Raw genomic sequence first — 12,799 nt, 5'->3', positions numbered from 1 at the left:
AACCACTGTAAACCCACTTAGATCCGGAGCGGACAACTCCGCCCGGACGTTTTTGAAACCATCTCATAGCTCGGTCTTACGGCCCTTATTGGCGGATGAGTCGGTGAACCGTGAAATGCAATCCATGAGGGAGAAATTTAATTTTCAGATAACAAGAGGACAGAGGGAGCCTCACATTGAGTTTCTGTCTGTGGATATCAAATCAAGTTACTTCATTTGAATAAGACAAGCGTGCACAGTGGAAGGACAGGAGCTCATTGAAGAGCATCATCGTTTCCCCTGGCTAAAGCATCGCCACGCTGACCACAACAAAGAACGCGGCCTTTCAGCAGAGGGAATTAATGCCAGAGTGTTACGGTCACTTTTCTTTCGTGCTGTTGCGAAAATCTAACTAAAACACGTTGCCAGTTTAGATGAGCTTTGCTCACACCGCCTTATGCACAGCAGCAATGCCAGTAGGCTGCATAAAGCCACCCACACACACATACACACACAGTTTGAAAATATTAACATTTGTATTACGACTCTTTGAGGGAACATTAAACATAAGTCTTGAAAATCCCTGTTAGCAACAGTTTGTTTTTTTTCTAACATCCCCCGTGTCCATATAACCCATTCACAGAGAACACTGAGTCTTAATATACAGTGAAGGATGTTTAAACCCTGTTTATCTTTATTTTACACGGGAAACCTTTTTCTCCACTATCTGACTTTAAGACAACAGTAGACATGCCGAGTACAAATCTCTGTGACTAAATCTGTTTACTTTGAAAGGTCAAGGATTTAACAGATGAATCCAAAGAGGTCAAAGGCCATCGAGTGACTAAAGGCGGAAATCCATTTTTGCCTTCTTTGCTTTTCTCATTACCTTTGTTGTCGTTTTTTAAATAAATGTATCCCATAGCTGAGAATTAAAGGCTCTTTCCACGACATACTGCATTTACAAAAATATTTCATCTTTTAAAACCTCCTTAATGTGATACACTGCTATATTGTATTACACTGTTATATTCTTATACAGTTATAATGCTTTTTTAAGGACTCCTTAGCCCAAAAAAGGAGGATTTGATGATTTTAAGTAATCCTTTTTTTGGCGGTGACTATTTTCAATGTGCAAACCTATAGAATACAGTGTCAGTGTGAATATACAGTATACGCTATTTCATTTTTATAGTATTAAAAAAGCTGAAAATGCTGCAATGTTAACATTTATTCATTTTAAAGTCCTTCTTTCCAAGTGTTACATAAGTAACACTATTAAAACTAGTATCTTGCAGTATGAAGTTTCAAAAGTAAAAGGGTGCATTCATAATATCATATTGTTTAGTGCTGTGTTTTACTACTAATCTTCCAACATCTAAGCTGCATTTACCTGCTGCTGGGATTCAACACATTTATCTGCTTTTAGGCAGTTTGTCCTGCAGGAACACGTCACACAATAGAAGCTGTTAGTATTACTGTGTAGAAAAACCTTAATTTGCACACAAATCGCCAACCAAATAAATGTAGGAAAGGAAAAAGCTCAATATTTAAATGTAAAGTACTAAAACTGAATTATTCAAGTACTTCATCAAGTACTTTGGTTGATGCAGTGAAGAAATATCAAGAAAAAGAAAACATAAAGCAAAAGTGAGTAAAAATATAGTCATTTTTTTCCTTTTAAATCCTTTTAAATATCTTGAGACTCCCTTTTGACCCTGAGATTAGTCGGCAGATGATCAAATGCCAGTGCAGCTCTACTGTGTGAATCTTACGCATTTTAAAGTAAATGGAGCATAGTTCACACATCAGACCTACTTGCCATTGATTTGACTCTCTCCCTGCCGATGGCACATTAAGAGACTGTAGTTTCATCTACATCAGAAGTCCGATAGATACAGGATTAGGAGGAGGAGGAGGCGGCTCTGCCTGGCTGTCTCACAGGCTCATTCAGAAGAAGGACATGGTGTAGCGCTGTCATCATGAGGGAAACAGCCCCGAGGCTGGAGCTCTCGGAGACCTAAGCTGCTGTGCTTCAGATAATGCATATAACCAAGTCCACTTTCCTGGAGCAAATCAGCAGTTCCACAGTCTTACACCACCAAACAAACGCTAACCATCCTCCACCAACACCAACACCTCGCTTCTCCTACACGCAGGTTCGGGCTCCAGCAGTTACACAAACACCCACATCCACTACTGTTTCGCGAATATATTGGGTAGGAAAAAACGATTAACGTTATAATCACACTGTTCAACAAAATAAAGAAAATACATACAAATGACTCGCCTCTTGAAGATCGTAGTTGGCCACGGTGGTGGTGGTGGTGGACAGTGTTAATCTGACAGCATGCCGTAGCAGGAGTGCAGGCTGCGATATGAGAAGTAGGAAATAAAAGGAGAGATCCTCAGCGGGGAAACGAGTGGAAAACACCCGACCATCCTCACTCAATCGGGCTTTTTCGGAGCTGCTAGTTAATATCAGTATCATTAGGAGGCTCGTATTACAGCCGAGTTGTTAGAAGCAGCCTAACCACCGACCCTGTCATCTCCAACTGTGACTGAAACACAGCAGCGATTCACCATTACCTCGCGTGTCCCGTTGGAAATAATCACCCACTCAATTTGAAAAAAATTAAATAAAATAATAACAATAAAAATCTCCCGTCCGTGATGTTTGTTTCTTTTCCCGATGATCAGTTTCTACTCGGTAGAGCTGCGGACCCGGGGAGCGATCCGTGGACCAAACAGCCCACAGTAGCTGGAGACATGGTGAACAAATCGGTGAGCGGTGACCTACTTCCGAAGTGGCAAGCTGGAGATAATATTCATGCGCTGCCTGCATTCGCATTCGCCGTTGCACCGGGACATCCCCGTGTAAAATCACGGTCACGTTACTGTAATATTCCTACAGGGACTAAACGGTGTCATCGTGACAGTTTTTTCCACACTTCCTCGTGGTTTTTCTTTGCTTTTTAATTCTTTAAATCTTCTGTGCATATGCGCCAAAGACAAGTGCAATTTCCCCATTTCCCAAACGTCGGTCTGTTTTATGATGCATTTGTACCAAATGAAACCAGCTCTATTTTATGTCCCAAAAATAAATAAATAGAGTTATTGATAAGTAAGTTTTCCCTCTGCCTCATTGGCTGCAAAGCAAGAGTGAATGTACTGAAACCTGACTGACTTTCAGCCATTAGATGGTCAACTTGAAGCCGCACATCCACAAAAAGCGTAAGTTAAACATAATAAAAGCAAGTGGGCATGAATAAAAGATGTGGAATATTAAAATATTCTAGCCATAAAGACCATATCATCACCCAATTCAACTACAAACTAAATCCTTTGTGTAGTTTACTATATAAAGGATTTCAAGTTTCAAACGACTATTTGAATAATTGTTTTAAAACCAGCTGAAAATACAAGTATACGTCCATCTAAATGTTTCATCTTAATGTTCCCACAGCTTCTATACAGGCACATAATGCCAATAGGTACTATTCATTGAATTTTTAACAAGCCTTTGTTCAAATACAGAAGAATGCTTATTACAATAGCTTTAACAACTCATTGCGTATAAAACAAAATAAAACTACAGTAACTAAAACTTTCTTGGGTGCAAAAGGCATAGGAATATTCTAACATGCAGCCCTGCTATAGGTTGGATTGTGTTCTGGTTTTCTTTTAATAATAAAATAGGGATACATTCAGTTCAACTGCTTGTTAATGCAAATATCGAATCAGCCAATCACATGGCAGCAACTCACCGTGTTTAGTCATACAGATTTGTTTGAGATGACCTGAAGATGACAAACTTCTAGCCAAGCTTTAGAATGGGGAATAAAAGTGATTTAAGTCAGTCTGAGTGTGGAATGGTTGTTGGTTGTCTGCAGAGAGCAAAGAACTTTGTTTGTGTAAACAAACTTAACCAAATGAAGATGAATCTGATTCTAACTCAAATCATTTATAATACAACCAAAGTGTGCAGACAAACATCTCTGAACGCATCACGTGTCCAGCCTTGAAGCAAGTGGGCTACAGCAGCAGAAGACCACACCAGGTGCCACTCCTGTCAGCTAAGAACAGGAAATGTCAAAATTAGACAGCAGAAGACCGGAAATATGTTTCCTGTCTCATGAGTCTTGATTTCTCTTTCATTAAAATGTTAAGGTCGAATTAGAAGTAAATAACATAAAAGCATGGCTTCATCCTGCCTTGTTTCAAAACTTAGGCCGATGCTGGTGGTGTAATGATGTAGGGGACATTTTCCTGTTACACTTTGGGCCCCTCAGTACCAACTGACCATCAGTTGGTACTAACACCACAGCGAGCAGTATCGTTGATGGCCATGCCCATCCCTTTATGACCACAGTGTACCCATCGTCTGTTTGCCACTTCCAGCAGGATGACACACCATGTCACAAATGTGAATATATGAATATAACAATGAGTTCACTGTATTCAAGCGGCCTTCAAAACCAGCAGCTCTCCGTCTAATAGAGCACCTTTGAGATGTGGGGGAAACAGGAAATTCGCGTCCTGGATATGTAGCCGACAAATCTACAGCAACAATATGGACCCAAATCTCTCAGGAATGTTTCCAGCACCTCGTTCAATCTGTACCACAAAGAATTAAAGCAGTTCAAAATGCAAAACCCAGCAAGAGCAAGATGTGCCTAATAAAGTGGCTGTGACTTTATATGAAGCACAGTTTATCTGTAAAGAAGCACAAAGATGAATTGCATTAAATGCATTCATGTTAAACTGTATTCATTTAAGTAAAAGCTACAAAATATCACAACTTCCATCCATGTGTTGACAAAATAAGTCATCTGAACAGATCTCGTTAGAGAAGAAGAGACATTTTAATCAACATTGATAACATTTACATAGAGCCCCAGGAAAAACACTAAATAATACGATATATTATGTAATGACGAATATGCAATGAGCTATAAATTCATCATGTTAATGCCTAATGTAGTAGGTTAGTAATGTTTTTCTCATGAATAACATCAAAAAAATAGAAGCATGTATCCCTCTTAATTAGGCTAATTTACTGTATCCTCTGCTCTGAATGAGACATTCAATCTAAACATGACTGATCATTTGCTGCTCATCATTTATTACCTCTTAACACAGATAAGATCGGCCCGTTGCGATACACACAAATTACGGACTATCACTGACGGCTGCTGGACTCACTCAGTGGGCGTTCAAGTTAAAGAAAAGCTTAACGGACGGTTCAATTTTGTTTTTCCACAACAGCCTGATTGGAAAGCCACCATGTTGTCAAGTTACTGACAAGTCAGAATCAAGCTTAACTGGGATAAATGCTGTCCTCGCTGATATCAGCTTTACAGTGTGTAATTAACAGCTGCAAAGGACCTGAGTGTGTTGAGCTAATGAGGCGTGAGCACCGGGGGGAGCTGAGGGAGAATGGACTGCTGAGAGGTGACCTGCGCTGCAATAAACACGCTGCAACACACTGCGGAGAGGTGCAGGGCAACAACTTAGAGGGCTAAATGCTTCCTACATGCAGGATGCACTCACTTACCCGCTCAGTGCTGATCTATAGACATACAGCAAACATCTCAATCATTTCAGGAGAAGCAAAACAAAACAAACCCACCAAAACATTTTACCAGAAGAGACGTTTGTAATGTGAAAGAGGAAGTACGTCCTTTTCCACTACAAGGCTTTTATATATTAGGAGATAATTTTAAAAAAAAAATCATTTGGTCCTTAGCAGGATCTGAAATGATGTAAACTCAACCTCAGATGAACCACAACATGACATACTACACCGTGTCATTACTTATTTAGCAAAATGAAGAAGAAGCAGTGTGTGGAAACTAAGTACACCCTTCCTGCTTTTGTAGGAATTATTGGATAAGTAGCATCCAGACTCTTAATCAAATGCACTTATTTAACTGATCATCAGCAAGTGAACAACTCTATGAAAGCAGATGTTCTGGCAGTTTGCAGGTCTGGTGCTTTCAGCAACAGAAAGTCAGTCAGCTTCACTAAGATTGGAAAGGCTAATGTCTCCTCGTTAAGACGTTGATCGATTGATGATCTAAAGTTAATCTGGGAATGGATGTAAAACCATTTACAAACAATTTGAAGTGAAACAAAAGATTATTCACAAGTAGAAAACATTAAAGGCATTTGCCAGTAAGCGGAAGATTGCACAGCACGTTTGATGAAAACCTAACGCAGCATATCAGCACGAACACCTCATAAAACTATGGTGGTGGTGGAGTGGTGATGGTTTAGGCTCGTTTTGCAGTCGCAGGACTTGGTTATCTCGCAGTCTTTGAATTGACCTTGAATGGTTCCGTATACCAAAGTATTTACAGAGTCAAATGTGAGGCCAACAGCCATTCTCTTGTAGACCGGCTCCTTTAAATAATCAAGATGTTGCAATGGCCCAATGAAAGTCCAAACTTCAGCCCAACTGAAATGCTTTGACAGGATCTTAATAGAGCTGCGTATGAATCAGTTCAATTGTACTTATATAATGCCAAATGACAACAAAGATATACCAATGCCAACAAACCTCAATGAACTGAAGCAACTCTTTAAAGAAGAGTTTGGAATTCAAACTGGGGTTTTTTTTTTCATGCCAAATGTTTATTTATACCCTCAGCAGACACAAAGTACTTACAGAGCACTCATTCACTGGAGATGAGTTTTTAGTCAGTTCTAAAAAAAAACTGGCCTGAAACAAACAAAAAAATCATTTATTTGTTCTTTTCTGGTCTCCAACAAGTCCTCAGAGGAGTCATTTTCTAGCAGATAAATACTAGAAACTAAGAATAATGTCCCAGTGCAGTTAGGCTGCACACAGTCATTTGAGCCACTTGTTGTTGTTACAACAAAAATATTAATTATGGCTGCTCTAAAGAGCTAGTTAATGACTGGAATAATTGTTATGAGATTTTCAATCATGTCCCACTAACTGTGAGCCAACACCTTCAGTCCTACAGCCATATTTTTATATAACCAGTGTGAAGCAACCCAAATGTGATTTTTTTTTTTTTTAAATCCCCAAACTAAAACATCACTACACCAGGAGACTAAATATTTGTGACAGGCATCAATATGTTCAGGGAGTGAAGCCCTGATGAGACATCATGCAGCGAAGGTACTGCAGGTGGGCTGAGAGGTCATTTCTCATAAACACACACAACACACTAAAACATTCAGTTAGAAAACTCTTAACTGAATATTTAATCATAATTAAAAGTTTTAAGTTATAAATTCTATATGATCAAATACTTTGGGAATTTAAAAATAAAATCACTTGAGTTGGTTGTGACTAAAGGTTTGGGTGGGCTGTGGAAGATTTTCACATTTCAAGCTTTGCTGTGGCGGACTGGCAAGGCAAGGCCAGCGCAGTTAGGAAGCCACACTTAGATGTGAATGCACTGCCTAACAACAGTGACACAGGCACAAATAATACCTTCAGGTCAGATCTTTAAGAATAAACTTGCAGCAAAAAAACAGGATACAGAAATGTACGATTTAGGCCTTTTGAGTTGAACTATGCACTCAACCTATTATGTCACCACATGGGTTCAACACAGTCCGTGGGGGGGCATTTGATTCAGATCGGTCATGTGCCCTTTGCCCAGCTGCCTGACTACGCAATGCTGGTTTTGTGTCCACAACTCGCTTTGCCTGCTCAAACTGACTGAAACATCGTGTACCAGTGGAGCTGATGCAAATACAGTTTCTACTGTTGCTCAAAACCTGCTTGTGGTATTATTCGCTGCAGCTCTTATGACTCTTAGCCGAGGTGTCCTCACTCTCAGGCTAGCTACAAGTGGCTGATTTGAGACTAATGGTCAGTTTGTCATTTTCCCTACAGTGTTTTGGCTGCACAGCAGCTCTGAGCCTGACAGTGATACCCACAGCAGATAATGTGACTGTTACACACACCAGCAAAGCCTGAATGCAACAATGATGTAATGAAAATCACATACAACCGCACAAAGCTCCACATAAAACAGCTGGGTGACACCCTAGAGATTAAAATAAAAAAGTACCAGCAGTGCTAATGAATGGGAAGAGTCAGTTTAAGAACAGAAGAGGAAGTGCCGTGTACACCAGTCTCCTGTCATTAAAACAAAATGGACTTTTTCAGCAGGGCATATCTCTCTAACCACTTTAACAACCTGTCATTGTTTGGCTGCAGACTGTTTGTTTACCAGGGGCTTTCTAAAGGGAGCGTGTGTGCGAGAGAAGTGTTTGTGTCAGTCTTGGCTGATAGCAGCAATGTGACAAATAGCTGGTTATCATGTGATTGAGTTTGCATGTGTTAGGAAAGATTTTAAAGTCTAATCTTAAACTCAATTTTAACTTAATCTGACCATTTCTGTTAGAAATAGGAAGACAGGGTGCACAATTCAGTCTGACGCAGGCGGGGGGGATACACGGAGCAGTCAATGAAGCTTTTTAAAAACAGCCAAGAAACTGATAAACATGATAGACAAAAATCATCTTAATTGCACACGTGCAGAGGCAAAACGCAGCTTCAAAAGAGAATGTGTCATGCACACAGAGCAGCGCTTCGAGCTCAAAACTGGTTGTAAGCTGTTTATCGTCTTCAACGTGTAGCCTACCGATGTAAAGATGACAGTTGAGCAACACAGAGCAGATACAGGACAGGAAGTGTAATTATCTGCTTCTACTGTTCTGCTTCAAAGAGACGGGGCAAGATGCCAGGCTGCCTGACTAGCAAAAGGGGAGGAGAGAGGGGAAAAAAAGAGAAGTAGATGGAGAGATACTGATGAAGATCGAAGTGAAGCAACAGAGAGGAGAGGAGAGGAGAGGAGAGGAGAGGAGAGGAGAGGAGAGGAGAGGAGAGGAGAGGAGAGGAGAGAATCTCACCTCTTACATCTCACTGAGCAGAAGAAAAGTCAAACTCAGTAGAAGTCAGAGAGACTTTTTTTCCTTTCACATTCAGCTTCCTGTTTTTCTTTGCCTGACAGCTCTTCAGAGATACAGGCGTTTGACACAGACTTTGTGAGAGAGCAGGGGAAAACAAGAGGGGGGGGGGGGGGGGATATTTAAGAGAATGTGTGTGAGACAGCGATGGAGGGAGGAGGCAAGAGACAAGAGAGTGATGGATTGAGATAGCACGGTGAATGGAGACAGTGAGAGATTGTCATCATCATCATGAACAATGACTCTCTGATAGAGGAGGCCTGAGGAGCTGAGGAGTGAGTGAGGAGGGGGTGGGGGTGCCCGCCTGCCCACCTGCCAGGGTCTCAGTCATGCTTTTAGCATCTGCCAAACTGAAGGACGCTTGGTGCCATGTGCTTTTCGCTGAAGGAGCCTGACGTTTGTCAGTCACAGGGAGGACTTCTGTTCTGTTTAGTCGCGGCCAAACAGGATTTACTGTAATGCCTCCATCAAAACCCACACACACACACACACACACACACACACACACACACACACACACACACACACATGTAAACAATCCCAGTGTGTGTCAGAAGTAGAAGTGAGTGAGACCCCATCTCTAAAATCTCCACTGCAGCTGTGGACCAGTGGACAGCTGACAGCAGTCTGTGGATCTCTGCTCCACTTCTCCTCCCGTCCACACCAGCCCTGCCTCCTCTTCTTCTATGTTTCCATGAAGCAGGCCTGTAATTTTCACAGCTGTGTCTTGGAACTGAGCCAGCGTGAGTCGGGGAAAGAGAGCGCAGAGCAGTATGGGCTGGCTAATGGCTTTTAGACAACTAAGGGCTACAGAGCAGCTTTGCTAATCCCGAGGTTCGCTGCTCATTCAGTACAGAGAAATATTCATACCAGTGAACAGGGATAAGAAGGAAACTCATTAGCATTGGAAAACATTTAAAAAAAAAAGGTGCAAAGTTCTGTAAATTGTATGTTAACCTGTAACAAGCACTTCTTTTGTGGTTATGATGGCATTTAGTCAAGTAACAGCTGAAATCTACGATCGCAGCAATTGACCTCATTATAATGTCAATAAAGACATAATTACAGGTCAGCCTGGCTATGTGCAACGCTGTGGTTGGGGGTTAAACTTCACTATTTGCCCTATTTTCTTCCCAATAAGGCCAACTAACCTGTGGCTTTGTACAAAATAAAATAATGATGTTACTTTCTGTTCCACGTGCATTTCTTTGGAATCCCATCATACACCCACATCTCAGCTGAGGCTGGGTTACCTGCAGAGGACAGTGGGCACCTGCTCTGAGGTTTCGTAACTTTGCTGGGTCAGGGTTTAAGGATAAAGCTCCCAGGTAGCTCTGTGTGTCAGCTGGTTCCTTTAGATGTATTATATGAAAACATATCTGGTTCTTGCTTTATGTAAAGTTAATTTTAGGGCTTTATAAGAAGTAAGTTTGGTATTAGAAACAAAAAAGCTCACTTACTGAGCTCAGCGCATGAAGGCAACTTAGATAAGCATGATTATTTTTAACATAAAGTGCTCTTTAAACTCAGCTGGTTTGGACAGCACTGTGATCATGAAGAAACGACTTGTGTTCTTCACTTAGTGAATAAGTAAGTACATAATATAGGAAATGGATTTCTCTAATGTTCTCCCTAAAAAATTCTTTAGAAATACAAGTTTCTCTGCTAGAAAACAAATCTTGAAAATGTAACAACAGATATTAGATTAAAAAGCAAATTAAAAAACTAAACTGTTACAAAAAAACCCCAAAAAACAGCCCAAAGTGGTGTTTCTATTAGACAATATTTAACATCACTCTGTGGGGAATTACAGTGTGATGACAACCACACAGTGATGTTTTGGAAAATTGGGACTTGTCAGTGTGCTTTTCCTACGCAGCTGTAGGCGGAAATTGTTTCACTTTCAGATGATCTTTTCAACAAGTGAAATATATTTTTAAAGATGATAACAGGGCGACAACACAGCCACTGTTTCAGTTAGTCTGCTAACAGCTATTCTTTTCATTTCTGCCCTCTCCTCCTCCTCCTCCTCCTTCTTCTTCTGACCACATGTGTCCCGACTGCAGGCTGGAGGTATTCGTCTCCTCTGGGACATCTGGGAGGTCAGTGCGTCTTTCCTCCGTGGCCACATCAGGGCAGTTCTTCAGCAATAATGGGATTAAGTCCTGGATTGATATCCAGCTTTATGGCTCACGTGTGGGCAGCGCAACGCTATTCAACATGCTGCTATGGCAAGCCTGTCAAGGTAACGCTGGAGAACCGACCAGACACAAATCTACCACGACCTCCAAAGCTGGCGTTCTATTGTCAGGCTCTTCTGCTCACAAGGGCCTTTACAAACACTATTATGCCCAGGAACTCACCAGGCAACTTGTGTTATAAAGCTCATGTCATATGAAAAGCCTGCACTTTCCAGTGGCCTTTAACAGCAGGAGATGATTCTTCCCAGATTATGGCATTTCATTTCCTTGACTTACTGATTGTTTAGTCTATGAAATGTCAGGGAAAAGTGCAAAACAGTCCAAGTTAAACCTTCAGATTGCTTATTCTGTCAAACCAGCGGTAATGCAAGACGTATTCAGATGTTTTACCTGAGTAAAAGTGCCAAAACCGCAGTGAAAAGGCACACAAGTAGGCGAACAAAGCATTAATAATCTTCTATAGAAACTACAGCTGTTAAATAAGTAACCTGCAGAGAACTTTCAACTGTTTGGAGCAGATGGATTAAACCACGTAAAACTCTAACATCAGTTTGTTTATCTTTCTGAGTAAATCAACGTTTAAACCGTCCAAAACGCCACTACTACCACTACTACTTTGGTGGCATCATTAGCTTGAAAGTGTATAAAAGATTAATAAACCCCTCAGATTCGACTAATCGGCATGCTTTAGCCGTGTCTTTAGAAAAAAAAAAAAAAAAAAACCAACCCCTTACATGTTCCAAGAGGATCTCCCTGCTCTTACAAACCCACAAATACAAACTCCAACACAGAGCCGAGCCTCAAACTTGACTCTAACAGAAGCTGCTTGCGTGACATTTTCTGCGATCACGAGCTGGGAGTCTCAGCCGATCGAGCCTTGCTACCCAGTGTTTGGCCGATTAAAAAAAGAGGCAGCTTTGCCACCTGCACAAGTGACACCACTGACAACAGATGTCTCCGAAAGTTACCTCCGAGGGTTTTACAGATCCCCGGCAACAAGAAGGATCTGCTATCTGTCAATAGCTGACAGATTATTCCAACCCGAGCTGCCTCCTCTCTCTCGATCCTGTCCTGCCTGACACTTTCAGTTTTGCCTCGAATGCGATAAGAGTTGAAACGCTTTCGCGTCTTACCGTTTCGCAAAGTGGAAAATAACCCAGCGGGAGTCGGTATGTTGGAGAGGAAGATCAGTTCCACGGCAAGAGAGAGTGATGCGTCAGGTGTACGCTTCCCGCAAGTGAAGGAGGAAAACCGTGCGGAGGGCGACTCATGTTGAGTTGATCGGCTGAAGCCTTTTTTCTTCTTCTCCTCTCTCCTGCTCCGATCTGCGCCGCTCCACGCTCTACGCGTAAAAATCGCCACTCGGTAAACTTAGAACTAAAGCAGAGGTCAATAAGACGGAGCGAGGCGCACTCGGCACTCCGCAGAAATCCTGCAAACTACGGCTCACTTTGGCATGTTTTTACATAACAGCATCATCCGCTTTTTGTGTTGACGCATCATGTAGCCTAGAGAAAACATGGAGTTTCTTAAAGGGCCACGGACGCATCGTCCACATGTCACCGTCCCCAGCAGCCCCCGCTGTGGCTGACAGATGGGTTTCACCCAGTTAATGTATTTAAGCCTTTTCCTTTTGACGGGTGTATTAACCTAACCCTGGAGGG

General features: G+C 41.6%; 1 protein-coding gene across 2 annotated transcripts in view; it reads right to left on the bottom strand.

The window, feature by feature from the left end:
- The window catches only part of bahd1 (bromo adjacent homology domain containing 1), a 33,588-nt gene extending 20,952 nt beyond the window's left edge, over positions 1-12,636 (bottom strand). The window contains exon 1 of one of the 2 annotated variants that reach the window (XM_004540521.6): positions 12,269-12,636. The gene's annotated coding sequence lies outside the window, so the exon portion shown is untranslated. Of the gene's footprint in view, positions 1-2,269; positions 2,777-12,268 lie in introns of those variants that run through there. The other variant, XM_076877251.1, reaches the window with a different exon arrangement.
- Positions 12,637-12,799: the final 163 nt, after the last annotated feature.

Source organism: Maylandia zebra, linkage group LG19 (assembly GCF_041146795.1).
Source record: "Maylandia zebra isolate NMK-2024a linkage group LG19, Mzebra_GT3a, whole genome shotgun sequence".
Lineage (NCBI taxonomy): Eukaryota > Metazoa > Chordata > Actinopteri > Cichliformes > Cichlidae > Maylandia > Maylandia zebra.
The sequence above is the reverse complement of the archived record's forward strand: the minus strand, read 5'-3'. Positions and strand labels throughout refer to the sequence as shown.